The sequence below is a fragment of the Arachis hypogaea genome, chromosome 14, assembly GCF_003086295.3.
Source record: "Arachis hypogaea cultivar Tifrunner chromosome 14, arahy.Tifrunner.gnm2.J5K5, whole genome shotgun sequence".
Classification (NCBI taxonomy): Eukaryota; Viridiplantae; Streptophyta; class Magnoliopsida; order Fabales; family Fabaceae; genus Arachis; species Arachis hypogaea.
The window spans coordinates 20,983,476-21,003,971 of NC_092049.1; the positions used below are offsets into that span (position 1 = coordinate 20,983,476).

Here is a 20,496-nt window from a genome sequence, read left to right on the forward strand (position 1 = left end):
GCCAACTTCACCCAAGTGACATTAGCATCTGACGGTAACCTGGAAGATTGGAAAAAGTCTAGTATCGCTACTGTGAATTCAGAGCCAATTTTATCCCAACACTTCTTTATAAAGTTCATGTTGTAACCATCACTTTATGGAGTCTTAGATGATTCACAATCCCACATTGTCTGTCTAACCTCCTGAGGTGTCGGCAGTAACTCTAAAGCCATAGCATCCTCCTCACTGACCATTTTCACCAGACCATCTCTGAACCCTACAATAAGAGATTTCTTTTGATGATATAAATCCTTGTAAAACTCCTTGATGGCATAATCATAGCTTGATTCCTGATCAATCAACCATTAATAACCAGAGTATCAATCTTATTTTTCCTCCTCCTCGCAGAAGCTAAGTTGTGAAAATATCTCGTATTTTTATCCATGTACCTCGGATGCCTAGACCTCGACATCTGCTTTCAATGTAGTTCATTCCTCACATACCATTTTTTATAGCAAGCAACTAGTACCCTCCTTCTTGCTTCCACCGTCCCATCATGAACCCCGTTATCCACCATTTCATCTATCTTCTTAATCTCTTCCTCAAACATAATTTTGTTGTCCATATCACCAATATTATCTCTATGCCATCTTCTTAAGGAACCGTCAAAGCCTTCAATTTATTGGTGAATTGTACATCTTCCAAGCCTCCTCCATTTCTCCTTAACCATCCTTAAAAATCCTTCATATGTAAACCATGAATCTAGACTTTGGAACAGTCTCGCTCCGTCCCTTAGCCTCTTATTTTCCACTATAATAGGGTAGTGATCTAACAAGTCCACCCCCTCTTAAGCGAGTCCCAGAAAATGTCTCAAGCCATTCCAAACTAATCAGAGCTCTATCAATACGGCTACAGAATTGTCCTTTGAACCCTGTAAATTTACGATCAGTAATCGACAAGTCCACCAAATTCATGTCACTTATCCAATTATTCTTGAAATCTACCGCCAATAAACATAAGTTATCAGTGCCTCGCCTTTCTTCCACCTATACAATCTCATTAAAGTTCCTAAAAAACAAGGACCCTGACACAAACTAACTACGTAACCTATTTTCTCTCACACAACAAGTTTCTCTTCTCTAGTATGTACATCATAAACAAAAAAAAAAAGCACAGTTAACATTATTCTCCGACAATATTCCTTCAACACACAACTACCTCTCTCTTTTATAGCAATTTCTTATTTTAAACAAACCATCATCCCACATTAACAATAGTTCATCAGATGTCCCATCATACTCTACATACTCCCAGCCACTCTGCACAACTATTTCCTCAAACTTTCAAAACATTAAACCTTATCACTAACAGATAAATCTAAATTAAAAATGAAAAGAAACCAAAATTGTATTTCTAAGCCAAATCTATAGTATAAAATGATAGAATAACACTTCAATTCGTGCAAAATCTATTACCTAATTTAATCAATTTGTGTAAAACTTGTCAAACGGAAAAAAACACCCACATATTAGTAGATAATAAATCCAGCCACATGTACAACCCCATTAAATATAAGAAATATATTTTTTTAATATTTGGTTTTATAAATTAAAATGACACACATTTATTATTTGATAAAATATATATGATTCATACTAGATATGTCATATATGTATGCTAACTTTATGCACAATAATAATCAAATAGACATGATTCATATTAGATATATAATTTGACCCCTTTAGTTTGTCCCCAACTATATATCTGATCTATACCCTTAAAGGGAAACTTCACTCATATAGTCATAGTCTCCTTTCCTCTTTACCTTATCACATCACCTTCATTGAGCTTCACCTCCAAAAAGTTTCTTTGGACAATTCTCACATACTAAAGTCCCTTTCAATATTGTTTTAGATTAACTAAGCTCTAGTACTTTGGTTTTTTGTATGATCATCAAATCTTCTTGCATGGCTAGTACTAGTAGTAGTAATGATGCATCATTTTCATTTCTCTCTACAACTTCCACAAAAACAACCCTCTTCTTATTGTTGATCTTTTTATCTTTACACTTCACTATGGCCACCCAAGAACACACCCTCTCTACTCCGTTAACTTCTAAAAAGGATGGTGCCATGATGAAGATGATGAAACTAGCTGCGTCAACAAGAAGAAGAGGAGTAGGCAGTGAAAAAATCCATGTTCATGCTGATAATAATAATGAAGTGATGAAGAATGGTCTAAAGAGATCAGGAAAATCTATTAGGATTCCAAAGTCTTCAACAACACTTCAATGGCAAAAGAGAATCTTCAATGACAATGAGCATGAAGTTCCTAGTGGTCCAAACCCAATTTCCAATTAGCAGGTAACATCAATGTACCAATTATGCTAGAACACAAAAAAAAAAAAAAAAAAAAACGAAAAATTAAGTAATATCAAGGCAAGGTTTGTGATAAATTTTTCAGTTTCTGTTTTTTTTTTTTCACTTTAATTTGTTCTCTGTTGATCTCTCCTTTTGATATGTATATAATATATAAATTTTTGGCCCTGATTATCTTACTATATCATATATAGTATATATTAATTAATGAATTTGCCAAAAGAAAAAAAATAGTATCAATAATGTTTGGGATTGAAATGATTGTCACATACCAATCATAAGGACATGAAAGAAATGCGCTGTGTATGCATGATATTCTTAATTATTCAAAGTAATCATGATGTTTATATATTATTATTGCTGATTTTGTCATTATTGTTATGGTCATAGATACATATACACACGCGCTCTTTCTATGTCTTTCAATTCGATAATAGTAGAGAGTTGCTTTACCTAGCTATAGACAACATATAATATATATGAATAGCAATTTTATCATTAGTTAATAAGAGAAATGTTAAAAAGTCATCCGAATATAATTTATTATTTTTTATTATTATTTTTTGTTATTAATTTAATTTTTTTAATATAGTAATCTAACAATATACTTTAATCTATATTTTTAAATATTAATGATTAACTAATAACAAAAAATAATAAATTACGATAACTCTTTAATATTTCTCCAATAATAAATCGATCAATCACTCAAACTTCACACGAGCTTATTTTAGTTGTAATTGTAATTTGCTTTCTTATTGCTGGTAATTTATTTTCTATGCCCACAACTCAAGAGGAAAATAAGTAATAAATTTGGGCGGGGGGAGAAGAATCCTTTTTCTTTGGAAAATAAGTTCGCCTCTATTAATTAACATTTCTTAATTATATTAAGACTTTAATTTTAATATATAATCGATTAATTATATTCATTTTTTTAATAACAATTATTTTTGTTAATAAGACATTACGGTACATGTACAACACTATCTTATATTAACAATTTATCAAAATTAATTTTTTTACATTAAACAAAATAATAAACAAATATGACATTCTTACTAATACTCACACTCTATGATCAATTTTATAATAAGTATTATTGATTACTTTTTATATATAATATGAATCTACAATTTTTTTTTTGTTTGGTGTCATATAATATGATATAAATTTATGAGTTTAATTTTGATGCATTAATAATATAAAATATTTTATACAATCGTGTAATTATATTTATTTTTTTGAATAATTATTCACGTAATTATTTTTATATTAATTATATTTATTTTTTTAAATAATTATTCACATAATTAATATAAAAATAATTATTTTTATTGATATGATATTATATAATTAGATGTAACGTATAAAATTATTTTACGGTGTATCAAAATTAAATGGATGAATCTATATATTAAAACTCTAAAGACTAAAGAGATATATACATGCATGCATGGAAAACTAATATAAATATTACTAAAACAGAGAGAGTAATGAATGTGGGGTAAATTAAATGATTCAGTTGTTAAACGGCACCACCGTGCAAGTGGCTCAGTAGGCATTGGACAATGGTCCAATCAACTATGAAAGTAATGATTCATTCAAAACTACAATGGCTACGAGGCAGAACAAATTATGAAAGAAACCTCACTCATCAACAATTACATGCCATTGTTTTGCGTGAAAAAGTTATATGCGGATTTGGTATCCAAAGCAGTCTTTCAAACCCCAACATGCACTGCTCAAAGCCGAATTCAGGATACGTACTTTCAGAACATGATTCATTTTGAATGGAGCGTAAATTTAGTATCTTTTTTTATTATTAAATTGATGTCTTTTGATTTTATTATTTTGAACATTAAAAAATAGATGTAGTTAGTAAGATTTTTAATGAGAGTTTAATGTAAACATAAGCGGATTTTTTAATTAAAATAAGAAATATGCTAAAATTTAGATATATTAAGTGTCCATATAGAATAAAAATTTTAGATATTTAAACAATTTTTTTTAACATCTTTCATCCTCAATTTCCCACAATATATATTCTCATCATCATTTTGCCTGCTACTCCCACAGCACAAGCTGTCTCTTTCTTTTAAAACTCATGCAAAATATTATTTCTTTTTTTCCCCCTCTAAAGTTAAAGGATACGTGATATGATTATGGTCCAAAAATGGATAGGCCAGTGAAATCTGAAAATCCATCCCTAACTATTCAATAGGTCTATTTTTAAAATTCTAACTTGATTTTAGATCGATAAAATTTTATCTTTTTTTGGGACCATAATTATATGGGTCTAAATTATATATATTTAAGATTTTAGACTTAAACTAGATTACATATATCAAGAAACATATATAAATTAAACTAAAATACTACAAGAGGCGCGGGACTTAGCAGCTTCAAATTGCCGGCCGTTGTTCCCAACCGTCCCAATTTAGTTAATTTGTTGTGATTCCTGCTGCGTAATTAACCCCCGCTCCAAATAATTTGACCCGAGGCGGTATTGGGCCCTCACCGCAGCAAATAACTTTGGGAGGAGGGGGATTTCGCTTCACTAAAATCTCCAAACCAAAATTATTTTGCGCCATAAACCTTCAGTATTTGGCGCAAGAACCCTTCGTCAGAGCCAAGATATAGTCAATCACTGGTCTCCTTCCCCGTCTTCGTTACCCTTCCCTCTGTCAGATCCAACTGCGTTCGCTTCATCGTTCGTTCCGGTCACCAGGCTCCTCCTCAGCCGTGTAGCTCCCGTGCACGAAGGTGAAGTAGGAGGGGTCGTTCGAGTCTTCTCCTTCTGCCGTGCATGTGTTTGACGTCGTCGGCGTCATCCCAAGCCATCCTTCCCTGTGTCATCCTTGGCAGCCTCCTTTTCCCCTTTGGCCCTGCTTTGCGTTGCCAATTGCAAATTTGCAATAGACTCCCCTCTCAGTCGTAAGTTCCTCTCCCTCGTCCCAATTTAAGTTTCGTGGCTGTTAATAAATTAATCTTGCATCAATTTAATCTTTGTGCTTTCTAAATTTCATTATTGAACAACGTTCTTTGATTAATTTTGGCCAATTTTTTCTTCAATTTAACACTCAGATTTAATGTTTTTCCAATATCTGAACCCTTGAGTCTTGATGTGTTTGTGTTTATTGCTTCGGCTCATTTAGCATGTGCTGCTCTACAGTTTCCTAAGACAATTTCATGACTTGGATTCTTGAAAATTCTATACGTTGTAAGATTTGAAATAATGTAAATAAAAAAATAAAAAAAATGACATGAACACATTTGTGGTTTTAGCTTCATCGAACTAAGCTGGAAAATTGTAGCTCTCTGATTACAACTTTTATGAATATAATGTTTACCTAAGTAAGCTACTCTGGCGGAGCTCTGTTCCATTATTTGCTGCTATAAATCTTGAAGCAGCTTCATTGCACTTGAGGTATATCTTTTACTTTTATCTGGATAACCTTAGCAGCCAAATTAGTTGGATAAAATTTGTATTGGCAGAAATTTTTATACTCTGAAATGCTCCCAGCAACTCAGTTGAGAGACATGCAACTCTTCTTGTCTGGTACTAGTAGTCCCTTCATCATGTTTTTTTTTAAATTATTCTTTGTGTGTACAAACTCTAAGAAAAAAAGGGCTATGTATTATTATAAGGCCACACATTGGGCATTGCAGCTTCATTCCCAAATTGTGAGTTAGAACAAATTTTATTGGATTAGTTAAATTAGTTAAACTGTGGTTTGAAAGTTTTGTGCTAAATATCGTTAGACCAATGTATCTGGATGTAATTTGTGTCTATATGTATTAATGCATCACATTATTGAAATAGTAGAGAAGTCGGAGGAAAGATGTATATATATACTTTAATATTTTAATTGTATTATTAAAAATAAATCTTATGCTTTTTTTCCTATAAAAAATATTTATAAACCACTCATGTATGCTTTATTATGGTGAAGTACTTTTCAACTTTTGACTTTCTGATTCTTCGGTGTATAACTGTTCAAACATGCTTGACTTTAGTTGGTGCTATCTGACGTGTTTCTAATGAATTGGGGATATGTTAATGTAGATTATGCTGTGACTGAAATTGAGATAACCTTTTCTGTCTTCTTGATACTAAGTGGATCTTTTCTCTTCTATGATTCTGGAATATAAATTTGTTTTGGTTTCAGTAAACTGTATATTTGTTTTATTTTAATCTCTAAAATTATGTAAATTAATGGTTTTAGCTCTCGAATTTGCAGAAAAATGATTATTTGATTTAGTGCTCTTGGCTGATTTAAGCTAGGCCTTTTAACCATCACTTTAAAAACTAAGTTGAATCACTTTTTTGCAACTATAGGGACCTCTCAAGTTAAGTAATTAAATAGTGAGCTTCTGAATTTACAAAAAAAAGAGATCTAATTTTGTGCTTTTGGTGATTCAAGCTAGTCCTTATGAGCATCACCTTAATGATTAAATTGAACCACTCTTTGAAATTTCAACCAACCTTTTTATTAACCTTCATCATGGTTTTAATCTCAAGATCTCTCATCAACTTAGAAATTTTTTGGTTACCATTGTTCAATGTTTCCTCTAATTCTCGGAGTTACATTCTAAATTTGTCTTAACTTAATTTGTTTGCCTTGAAGTAGGTTCTCTGACGAGCAGATATCTCGTAGATCTGAAATAAATTACCTGAGGTGTATTCCTGCACCTGTAACTGTGATAGGTATTATCAATGGTCAAGAACCAATAAGTCTTGCATAAAGTCTTTTCGAGAATTTACTTAGTATTCATTTTTATTCTAAAGACTTATAAATTAATGGCAAAACTGTTTTCTCTAGTCCCTTTTCTTATGCTACAAAATGTGCTCCTTACACAATCTTCTTCTCTCTTAATCTATAAATTCATTATTCTTCTCATATATACTGTAGTTATTATGGGATTGCTTGATGACCATATGACTTTAGCATAGGTACTTACAATTCAAATGGGTTGAAAATTATGCATAAATGATTAGCGCGTTGACTGTGACATGTATCATGTCACTGTTCACACATTAATATTTTCATGTTTCTGCTTGTTTCAGCTTGATAACATTGACTTAGACTTATCACAGTCCTTGGAGCTATATTATCCCATAACTTCACAGCTCCTACTCCAGAATCAAAGCTTCCTTCAGCTTACACTTGTTCTCTTCAGGTGGGTTAAAAGTTGAAATATTTAATTACTTTTTATACATTATATTTCATCATCAGACTGCATCTAAAACTATTTAAGAAATACTTATACATTATAAGTCTATCGAACTTTAAAATAGTGATGAATTTAAAATACTTCAATATCTGATTCTGGAGGTACATTGAATCCAAATAGTTATTCTTGTCCCGTTAACAAAGATGGCTTATAGTTCTGCTTTGCTAACTAATTTTAATGTGAATTTTTTAAGAACTATACCAGCAAATGCTTGAACAAATGAAAGAAAGAAAGCAATTATTGGTTATGAAATTCTTGAATAATATACAGTTAATAGCTTAGGAGTTATTTGAAGATAATTACAACCTCATAAGATGTACAAAATAATGAGTCAATCGTATTTATTCCATACTCAAATGAAGTCTTCATTTATTTTATTATATATCTTGTGTTCTTATTTGATATAATTAATGGGTGAGTCAGATTTCATATAATTTCAGTTCTGCAATTTTAATATATAAGAACTTCAAACTGATTCTTTAAGAATTAAATATTAAACATAAAAAGGTCAACTGAACTTGAACACCCCTAATATATTGTAATACTATATTAATTTATCATTTTATTATTTCTCAGATTAATATAATATACCTCTTTTTCTTTTTCTTTTTTAAAGAAGGAATTTTATTTTCCATTTCAAATATTTGGCATTGGACCCAGAGTTTCTTTCTTCCAGTAATTTCTTTTGAAAGTGCAGAATTATTCAATGAGTAAGCAATTTTCTTTTATTTTTTTGTTAGCTGTGTATTATCCTGGATGCTAGTAAATGTGTGTTTTATTATTCGGTTTAAGAGTTATTCTCGCATTCTATATCAAGTGTTAATTATTTACTTTTTTCTCATGGTCTGACTTTGTTTTACTATGTGTCGTCGTTCTATTTTTTCATTAAACTAGATATTGATAAGAGTTGGATTTCAAAGTCGCGAGTTAGTGCAGAATATAGGAACGATTTGACCAGATTCCTAGATTTTGCATTTGCCAATGCATCATCCGATGGGATGATACGTTGTCCATATCCGAAGTGTGGGTTCCGCCTCTTACAAAATAAAGAGGATGTGTTCGATCATTTGGTGATAAACACTTTCCCGTCTAGTTACACATTTTGGATCCATCAAGGTGAGAGACGCGGGGTCGAGAGCTCTTGTGATGGACAAGAAGATCAATCTGAACAAAATTTCAACGCCCCGATGCTTGATATGGTCCACGAGGCATTCAACTTCTCAGGACTTCCCGGCCACGAAGAAGACTCAGAGAATGAACATGACGGCGGCGCTATGGATGAGTTGCCTTACCTATACAAAAACCTATTCGAGAGACCCGCAACTTTCACGACCTATTCGAAGACGGGGAGTAGGAGTTATACCCAGGATGTTCAAAGTTCTCTAAGTTGTCTTTCTTGGTGAGGCTCTATCACATAAAGTCCATGTGCGGAGTGAGCGATAAGGCCTTCGGAATGATTTTGGAGTTGCTCGCAGACGCCTTTGAGCATGCCCAGATTCCATCCACTGTTCACGATGCCAAGAAAGTCATAAGAAAACTAGGTCTCGCGTACAAGAAGATAGATGCATGTCCAAATGACTGCATGCTATACCAAGGCAACGACCAAGAGTTGACCAAATGCAAGCAGTGTGGGACATCGAGATGGAAGCATAAGACTAAGAAGAACTCTAGGGTGAGGATCAAGATGGTTGTTAAGAAGAATAGCAAACCACAGGCGACGAAGATTCTTCGTTACTTCCCCCTTATTCCACGATTGCAGAGGTTATATATGTCTAGTAAGACAGCCGTTGACATGCTGTGGCATAAGAGAGGTCCTAACTCTGATGGTATGTATAGGCATCCAAGGGACGCCGAGGCATGGAAGTCATTTGACATACGATATCCCGACTTCTCTCGTGATCTGCGCAGTGTTCGCCTAGCATTAGCCAGCGATGGCTTTAACCCTTTTGGGAACATGAGCTCGAAGTACTCAATTTGGCCCGTAGTTCTTATCCCATATAACATGACGCCTTGAATTTGCATGAAACCCACTTTGTTTATCCTCTCTATGATTATTGCTAGTCCTAAAATGCTTGGAAATGACATAGATGCGTACCTAGAGCCGTTGATCACCGAGTTGAAGCAATTATGGAGGGGTGTTGAAACTTATGATGCAGTCGAGAAAAAAACCTTCAAGATGTATGTTGCGTTGATGTGGACAATAAGTGATTTTCCAGGCCTGGGCAACTTATCTAGGTGGAACACGTACGGTAGGAGAGCCTGTCCTGCGTGCAATTTGGATGCTGAAACTAACCGGCTCACACACAGCCAGAAATGGTGTTTCATGGGTCATCGTCGCTTTCTGAATCATGACCACAAATACAGAAAAGATCGGTACTCCTTTGATGGAAAGATAGAGGATAGAGGTCCACCTATCAAAGTCTCTGGTGGAGACATTGTCCGGCAGTTAGAGGGTGTGCATGTCCAACTTGGCAAGGTGCAATCGGTTACGGGGAAAAGGACATGCGAACAGCAAACTGCCATGCAAGACGAGACTCCTTGGAAGAAGAGAAGTATATTCTTTGAGCTGCCATATTGGGAGAACAATGGATTGCGTCACAACCTTGATGTCATGCACATAGATAAGAATGTGTGCGACAACATAGTTTTCACCATAATGAACGAGAAAGGTAAGTCTAAAGACCACATTAAAGCTCGAAGAGACCTCCAATCGATGGGAATCAAGCATGATTTGTGGCCATGGGAAGACGGAAAGTACCTGATAAATCACTATTTCATGGTTTATCTTGTGCTCAATTGAGTAGTTTTTATCAACTCTTTACCCATTTATTCATACTAATCGCATGCTTTATGTCTTCCTTCCTGATTTTGTGCTATGATTGAAAACATGCTTCTTTGGCCTTTATATTGCTAATATTAATCCTCTCTTATCACCATTAGATGCCTTGATATGTGTGTTAAGTGATTTCAGAGATTACAGGGTAGGAATGGCCCAGAAGATAGAAAGGAAGCATGCAAAAGTGGAAGGAATACAAGAAGTTGGAGAAACTGCTAAGCTGTCCAGCCTGACCGCTTCGCACTCAAACGGCTATAACTTTAGCTACAGAGGTCCAAACGATACGGTTCCAGTTGCGTTGGAAAGCTAACGTCCGGAGCTTCGATTTGATATATAATATGACATAGCTGCTCCAATTTTAGGTGACGCAAACGCGTGAATGACGCGCCCACATCGCATCTGCGAACTTCAATCCACGCCACCGCGTGGACGACGCCTCCGCGTCACCTTCCCGCGACCTGAACGTAATAGAAATCGCTGGGAGCGATTTCTGGGCTATTTTTGACCCAGTTTTCAGCCCAGAACACACAGATTAGAGGCTATAAAATGGGAGAATGCATCCATTCATAATCAAGTTTTCACATTCACAATTTTAGGAGTAGATGTAGTTTTTAGAGAGAGAGAGGTTCTCTCCTCTCTCTTAGGATTTAGTTTTAGGATTTAGGATTATTTCTTCTTCATCACAGGTTCAATGTTCCTTTTATTTATTTTTCTAATTTAATTTATGAATATCCATGTTAGATTTAATTTCTTTTGTGAATGCAATTCGAGGTATTTTCAGATTTAATTTTGCTTTACTTTATTTATATGAATGCTTTTAATTTAATTTAGATATTTTCCCTTTTGGCTTTGGTTAAATAATTGGTGACTCTTGAGTTATCAAACTCATTGTTGATTGAAAATTGGAATTCTTCAAGAATTAATTCGAGTTCCAATAACTCTAGCCTTTCAAAGACTAGGACCTGAGGAATCAAAAATTAATTCATCCACTTAACTTACCTTCATAGTTAGAGGTTAACAAAGTGGGAGAAAAATCAAATTCTCATTACAATTGATAAGGATAACTAGGATAGGACTTCCAATTCCTCATACCTTGCTAAGAGTTTATTTTATAGTTATTTATTTATTTTATTCTTCTTATCATTCAACATACTGCTTCCTTACTTTCAAAACCCCCAATTTACAAGACTCATAACCAATAATAAGAACATACTTCCCTGCAATTCCTTGAGAAGACGACCCGAGGTTTAAATACTCGGTTATCAATTTTAAAGGAGTTTGTTACTTGTGACAACCAAAACGTTTGTAAGAAAGGTTTACTATAACTTCTAAACCATCAATCTTCCGCTCTCTTCAAAATGGCGCCGTTGCCGGGGAATTGCAAACGTGTGCCTTATTATTGGTTATTGTAAATATTTTCTTTTTACTTGTTTATTTGTTTTTATTTTTGTTTTTATTTTTACTTTTTCGTAAATTAAGAGGTTATTGGTTTTTATTTAGTTATAAAAAAAATTTTCAAAAAAATTTTGTTCTTGGTGTTCATCTTGATCTTCAAGTTGTTCTTCGTGTTCATCTTGACCTTCAAGTTGTTCTTAGTTATTTTCTTCGTTTTGATCTAAAAATTTTCAGTTTGGTGTCATTTTATTGTTTTTCTCTTTCCTCATTAAATTCAAAAATTCAAAATAAAAAATTTAAAATTCAAATCTCAAAATTTAAAATTTAAAATTTCAAAATTTAAATCTTTTTCAAAAAATCATATCTTTTTCAAAATCTTATCTTATCTTATTTCAAAAATCAAATTTCAATATTTAAATTTCAAAATTTAATTTTCAATAACCTTTTAATTTCAATTTGTTTTCATTTTCGTTTTTAAATTTTTATTTGCTATCATGAACTCTCACCCCTTTGGCTATGAGTCTGGTTACAATTATGTTGTAGGAAGAGGAAATTACAATGAGAACAGGCATCAAGGTTGGAACAATCAAAGATGGGAGGAGCCACAAGGATTTGATAAACCCTCATGGCAACAACCACCTCCAATGGACTATCAACAACCACCACCATATGCCTATAAACCCTTTCCTCAACACAACTTTGAACCACCACACTCACATGCCAACTACTGCCATTCACCTCCATATGATCCTAACCCTCATCCACCATACCAACCACCTTATGAACCATATGAACCATATATAGAACCACCCCATTCCAACCCAATTACTCTCAAGAACCACCACCTCCCTATGCATCATGTCCATATCCATCACCCCAAGCATCAACGGAGCAACTCAAAGAAACAATTGAAAAATTTAATGCCACACTTCATCAATTGAATCAAGCAATAAATCAATTAGCTTCCCGACGTTCGGACACTCAAGGAACCCCCATGGCTTCATGTGGACAATCTAATGAAGAACGTAGCATGAAGGAGATACTAGAAACTCCAGTAGACAGTACGGAGCATGACTTTGTACTGAAATAAGTGGAAGAAGCCGGAATTATTGAAGAAGAAGAAGTGGTTGAAGACTTGGGAGATGCTGAACCTCCATGGGAAAGTCAAGACATAGAACCTCCTTCCAAGGCATATCATGATTAAGGACTTGGAAGAGGTCGGTCAAGAAATGGAGATTAAAGAAGAAGAAGCACAGCCTCCCATGCCCTTGGTAAGTAATGAAGAAGAGATTGAATTGGAAGAAGGCTACCAAGAGGAAGAGGTTGAAATCAAAGAAGTTTGCAAAGAGGTGGAAGTTGTCAAAGAGCACAAGGGAGTGGAGCTTGAAATCACCTTGCCAAAGTTATTAGAGACCCTTCCCCCTAAGTTGCCATCATCCTTCACAACATTCAAGTGGGTAAAATTTATATCCCTTAGCTTTCTAATTCCACTTGAATATGGGCTACTGGAGACGGATGGTCAACTTAGAGCTCCTTGTGGCATTAAGAGTAAGAGGAAGATGGTCAATGGTAAGAATTGTCCTGCAAGGTTCATTATGGTTGGAAGCTTTAAGTTTAAACGCAAAGGTTGGTGTAAAACTCAACTGAATGGGTCTAGGAAGTTGTTTGGCCACTTTAGTGAGAATTCAGATTGCTTGCTACCCGGATGGAATCATGATGATCAACACAAAGACGGGTGTAAAAGCAAAGTTTGGGATCCTGGAGTCTGTTCTGACATTCAGCACACTGGAAGCCTGAGAACCTATTTAAAAATGCTCAAGGGCTTTACGTGCCTTGTTTGGGATCTCGGAGGTCATTGGAATCACAAACATTGGTGGAGATTCCTGGATGAGTTCAAGCACAAGCCACCATAACAGGGAGCTCACCAAATGTCCAACTTAAGGACTTCAACTAAAAGTGCTAGGTGGGAGACAACCCACCATGGTATGATCGTTCCTTTTCAATTTTAATTTTAATTTTATTTCGTTTTGTTTGAGTTTTATTTTATTTTATTTCATTGAACCTGGAATTTCTCGTAACATCCATATCATTTTGCATCCTGCATAAAAAAAAGAGAAGCACGCACGCGACGCGGCGGCATCGCTGACGCGTCCGCGTCATGTGGGAAAAATGGCTCCCACGCGACCGCGTCACTCACGCGGTCGCATCACCTGGAAATCGACGTAAGAAAGGGTGCACGACCGAAAGTTGTGCAAGAGTGGTGCTGGACTGGTGCTGATCGCACACGCCTTACCACACGGACGCATGGCTCACGCGTCCACGTCATATCCCATGATGGCCACTCACGCGATCGCGTCGACCACGCGACCGCGTCACCCTGGATTTTGGCAAAACTAAGTTTTGAACAAAGAGTTATGCAAGCGCGAGGCTACACTCGCGCCAATCGCACAAATCAGGCCACGCGTCTGCGTCGCCTGACCTTATTGCGCACCACGCGACCGCGTCACCCACGCGAACGCGTCGCCAGCGTCACACAACCTATCCAGGTTAGTGCCAATTCTCTTATCTTTTCTTTTCTAATCCTAATTTCTTCTATCTTTTCTTCTTCCTTCCTTCTTTCCCACTTCCTTTTTCTTCATCATCCTTCTTCACTTCCATTCTATTTCATTTAATTTATTTGCATACTTTCATTCATTGCATTACTTTCATTGGTGTTAGCAATTTATTTGGGTAATTTTTTTATATATTTTTGTGGATTATTCAAGATTTGTTTGACAATTATATATTATGTTTTAAAGGGTTGCTTGCATGTTCAATTTAATACTTTCAATAGCTTATTTACCATGCATGCTATGTGTTTGTGAAAAAGCTCATATGGCATTATGCATTTTTCTAGATTATTCCATTCTACTATTCTGATGCCTGTTTTTCACAAATTTCCTTTTTATATTTTATTAATTTAATATAATTGTTCTTACAAACAGGTTGTTAGTATGAAAGACTTGGTAATTTAAATTGGACATTAAATGCTTGATCTATGCTACTCATGCCTTTGCCTGCATGCCAATAAACACCTTGCATTTAATTGTCTTCATATGCACTGCTATATTCCCGTTTATGATTTTTCACATGTAGTCATGACCATGTGTCAACATCATTTATCTTTTAATGTGCATTAATTACCACCTCTCCTATTCTCTTCCTTGCTCTATCCCTTTGAATTTAAGTTAATTTCTTCTTCCCTTTTCAGGATGGCCACCAAGAAAGGTAAAGAGAAAGCTACTTCCAAACCACCGGCAAGGAAAGGAACAAAAAGAGCCCCAGCTGAGGAACCACAACCCCCGTCCACTTGCACATCTTAGCATGCACCGAGGATGGTGCAATCTTTAAGTGTGGGGAGGTCGATACCGATCTCCATGGGTTAGTTACCTTCTTTTCAACACCAATAATCTTATTTTCTTTATTTGTTCATTGTTACATCTGCATATTTGATTGCATGTTTATTTGATTTTGTACATTTAGTTACTACTTGGTTAAAGTAACTCTATTTTTGAAAAATTTCACTAATTTAAATTGAAAATTTTTTTTTATGTTAAAACTTGTTTGGAAGTTGTATTTGGAACATGAATTATAGCTAAAAAACACACAACCTGTGAGATTTCAGCTTATTTATATGGTTACATTATTTAACCATAAATATTTTATTCTTGTGTGTTTACTTCTCTATAATTGTGATCTTTACTTTGTTTCAGTCTATATGTCCAATATTTAGTGTATTTACATGCTTGCATATGATTGAGGCCATTGTTTAATTTTAGCTCACTTATCCCAAATAAGCCTACCCTTTAAATCACCCTTGTCAGCTACTTTGAGCCTTTTAATCCCCATTTGTTCTGTATTTTACCACATCACTAGCCTTAAGCAGAAAAATAATTAAATATCCCAATTGAATCTTTGGTTAGCTTAAGATAGGGATTGTGTAACAATTAAGTGTGGGAAAACTGTGGGAACATGGGTTAATAAGGGAATGTATTATATTTTTAATTTGATAAAATATTTGGAATTTGGGTACCTACTCATGTGAGACTAGAAAAATTAAAAATCCATGTGCATTGATAAGTTATGTTTATTTTTATATTTAAAAAAAAAAGAGAAAGAGAAAAAGAAAAGAAAAAAGAGCAAATTAAATAAGGGGACAAAATTACCCCAATGTTAAATTAATGAAAAAAAATCAATGCATATGTGATAAAATTAAAGAAAAGTTAATACATGAGTATGTGATACAAAAGTGAGAATTTTGGGTAGCTAAGCATGAATTTAAAAATATATAGAGTATATGTATGTTAGGTGAAAGCTTAGGTTAATTAAAGATTCAATTTATAAAGCTCACTTAGCCATATATATATATACCCTCACCCTTACCTTAGCCCCATTACAACCTTGAAAAGACCTCATGATGTTTGCATTGGTACATTAAATTTTTGTTGATTGGTAAGATGAAGAACAAAGTTTAGAAAGCATGACTAGAGAAGAGTAGAGTGAATTACCCTATACACTTGAGTGATTAGAGTGCATATACACTACCAGTAAGGGTTCAATGCTTAATTCTATGTTCCCTGCTTTCATGAGATATCTTCTTACAAGTTTACTTGTCTTTTATTGTATGATTTAGATTAGTGGAATTTGATTTATATTTGTCTTGGAGAACTTATTTATTTTTAACCAAGTAGGTAGAATCATTTTGTATGTAGTTGCATTCATATAGATAGGTCGCATTTCATACATTCTATCATTCCTCTTCGTTACTTTATAGCTTCTCTTGAGCTTAGCATGAGGACATGCTAATGTTTAAGTGTGGGGAGGTTGATAAACCACTATTTCATGGTTTATCTTGTGCTCAATTGAGTGGTTTTTATCAACTCTTTACCCATTTATTCATACTAATCGCATGCTTTATGTCTTCCTTCCTGATTTTGTGCTATAATTGAAAACATGCTTCTTTGGCCTTTATATTGCTAATATTAATCCTCTCTTATCACCATTAGATGCCTTGATATATGTGTTAAGTGATTTTAGAGATTACAGGGCAGGAATGGCCCAGAGGATAGAAAGGAAGCATGCAAAAGTGGAAGGAATACAAGTAGTTGGAGAAACTGCTAAGCTGTCCAGCCTGACCTCTTCGCACTCAAATGGCTATAACTTTAGCTACAGAGGTCCAAACGATGCGGTTCCAGTTGCGTTGGAAAGCTAACATCCGGAACTTCGATTTGATATATAATATGCTATAGCTGCCCCGACGTTAAGCAATGCAAACGCGTGAATGACGCGTCCGCGTCGCATCTGCGAACTTCAAGCGTAAGGTGAATCCTGGTATCATTTATACATTTACATATTCAAATGGTGTCATATTGTTCGTATCTCAAGATCATGAAACATGTAATTTATCAACTGCCAAGTTCCATTGGGAAGCACCATGCACCCGAACGAATTGCAATGGCTTGCATGTGGGCCCAATGTTCAAGCTAGCCGCTATACATCTTACAACGTAAATGGATTTAAATTTAGAACCCTATCGAGAGAGGAAGGGTTGAAAACCCAAAATAGTGGGGTGTATGTCACTTCTGACACTAGGAGTTATGCAAGCAAGCGCGACAGTAATGTTGCTGTTGGTGGCGTCTCGTATTACGGAAAACTCTTAAACATCATTGAGTTAAATTATAGTGGTAAGTTCACAGTCGTCTTGTTTAGATGTATCTGGGCAAACACCACCTTTGGCAGAGGCATAAAACAAGACTCTTTGGGACACACAGTAGTTAACTTCTCCCATCCAATTCATACTGGTGTTTGAGAAGATGATGAACCGTATATTCTTGCATCCGAGGCTCACCTAGTATACTATGTGGAGGATGACACTGATAAAGAATGGAGTGTGGTAGTCCATGTGAACCCAAGGGACATATTTGAAATGGGTGAAGATATAGGACAATGTCAGTTCAAACTTTCTCCCCAACCGATTCTGATTGAGTTGGCTGAGTTTGACGTCGAAGGTTTGTCATTGAGACAGGACGACGATTTAGAGGAACCAACCACTGATGCCATCGATAATTGCGAAGAGGCTGCCTATATATAGATGTCTTCAGATACTAATTTAGGACATGTGCACTATTTTTCCGTGTATGGCACTGTTGAGGGATATAAAATTGTATAATTATTAATTAGGAACTAGCATATAATAGATTTTTAGAACATGGAAACACTTGATGTATATTGCTCTTTATTTACAATTAATTTACCTGGAACATGTTATTTTTTTAACATATTTTGTCCTCAATTTATTTAATTTAGTAGGATGTTACTAGATTGTAATTGACTTTATATATTGGCTGACATGATCGGAGTTGCCAGGGAAATTGGAAGAGAGGGACCTATTTCTTGTAGCCTCTAGCATCTTGTTTTGCAAGGCGATGGTTGAGGCCTCCCCGTTCTCTTCGCTGGAGCACGCAACATCATTCGCAAGAGACCTGTGGTTCAACACGTTGCCAATTCAGTCATGGCTGGATACATTCTCAGCACACAGGCACATAGGTGATGCTATTACTGTTGCGCATGGGGATATTAGGACGGTATGTTGTCATATTTCTGCTCGTATAAAGGTTGTTTGGCTTTATTTCAACATGCCATAGTCAATCCAGATATTTTATTGTCTTTAATTAAAAGTAACTTTCGAAGGGCCTAACATATTTGAAACCCTAGACATTGCAGGGATTGCTTCAATTCGCAACAAAGTACCGCAAGAAATTCGGCTTTGGGTTCATCACTAGCACGAACCTATTTCTTAAAGCAACAAATATTGGAGGAGGTGCAAGTAAAGTTTGGATTTATTGTGATTTGTTTAGCCATCTACTTGGGTACAATTTTTTAATTCAATGGTGATATGGCCGATTGCTTTTCTTTATTTTTTGAAATGAGGTACTGAATGGGAAAGTCAATAAATATATGCATGTTCCTCGATTAGTCTGTTCTTTTTTTTTTCTTTTTACTTAGTAAGGAGATTGTTTGGAAGAAGAGAGTTGAAAACCAAGAACTGGATGTGGATGTAATTTAGGACTGGGAATCAAGTTTTACAATAGCTGACCTAGCACTTCGCATCAAGCTTTAGAAAAGATACAGATTTCATTTTATAATTTACTTGCTGATGTAGAAGTTATAGTAGTAAATTTACTTCGATAGATAATTATTGAAGTGCAAACATGGTAATTTGCTCTTTTTTTTTTATCCTATTTTAGAAATGATCTGGTGTCTCTAAGATACTCCCTGTAACCTTTCTTCTATTTAGTACTTTGTGTGCTTGAATGATTTTGATATCTTGCTTATAATTTATTTTGAAGATTATTTTATCAATCTGATTCAGGATGGCTTCATACTTTATTCCTCCTTATTGTATATTGTATTCTTTTTCTTTTCTTCTTTCTTATATTTTCCTTCCAGATTCCAGGTGTTGTCCTAAACCTGGTAATTTGTAGGTAGAATAGAACACCTATGCCTGGCAATTATATTTCTGTTTGATCTGGCTGGTTCTGAAAATGATTGTGTCTGATTGGTAAGTGTAAAACAAAAAAGGAAAACAAGAAAAATTTGAACAGCAGAATGCACTTTTGAGCTCTCTAGTCAAATACGATTCAAATCTAAGGTTCTCATGAGTTTGAAGCATAGAAGACAATTTCTTCTAGTTGTTTTGGTAAAGAACTTACTATGGTAGGAGCTATGTTTTTCACTCTTCAGAATTGAATTACATTGAGATTGAGATAAAAAGACCTTTTCTCTCTCTCTCTCACACATAATGGACTACGATGCAATGATGAGAATGAGAATGAGAATTAACCTATATGAATAATGAATTTTAATTAATTAAATAACTAAATGTAATAAGAAGTATATTTTATTTCTACTTCACGCAAAGGTCTATGTCAATGTCTGATCTCTGATGTCTCCAATTTGGAAGAAAAAAAAGAATGAAACCAGAATGACCTAATTACTTTTACTTGAGTGCAATGCAAGAAGAATTGATATGTTTCACAAAAATGGCCACTCACTTTGAAACCCCTTGTTTCTATAAAATCTTTGTTGAAAAGTGGATCAAGCTTCATCCTTGTGTCACCTTATTCAATGTAGAATATAAGAAATTATAAATGAAGCATGTTTGGGTATATGCTGTGTAATTGTGTTGTGTGTGTATGTGTAAGTGATTGACTTTTTAGAATATTAGTAACTATTTTGTCTAAATTTTTCTATTAGTTCTAATTTTATTCAAAACAAATACTATTAAAACCAATTTAAATTACTGCTCTCATTTTGATTAACATGAGCTGCTTACTAGTAGGACTAGTATACCTTTTAATTTTATATTAGAGAGATGGTTGTGTTTTTGCGTATTTATTAGAAGTTAGTGTGTTTTACACTATCACTCAGTTGTGAAGGTTATATTCAAAGAAATGGGAGAGTCTATTTTATCTGAAGTATCTTAAAAGTGCCTCTGGTTAGTGTTGTTGATGACTTCTAGCTACCAATTACTGCACCTTTCCAGCTGAAACATCTTTGAATTTGTGCAGGCACGCTATCAGAATAGGCTGCAGGTTGAACTTGAAATTGCGTCTCGGGATGAATTCACTCTTA

General features: G+C 34.7%; 1 long non-coding RNA gene across 1 annotated transcript; it reads left to right on the forward strand.

Annotated features, from left to right (window-relative positions):
- The first annotated feature begins 4,694 nt into the window (after nucleotides 1–4,694).
- On the forward strand, nucleotides 4,695–18,837 carry LOC112741790 (uncharacterized). Its single transcript, XR_003813860.2, has 6 exons — nucleotides 4,695–5,291; nucleotides 6,989–7,065; nucleotides 7,426–7,538; nucleotides 15,074–17,183; nucleotides 18,229–18,446; nucleotides 18,577–18,837. It is a non-coding gene; the product is annotated as an uncharacterized lncRNA (long non-coding RNA).
- The last annotated feature ends 1,659 nt before the right edge of the window (nucleotides 18,838–20,496 follow it).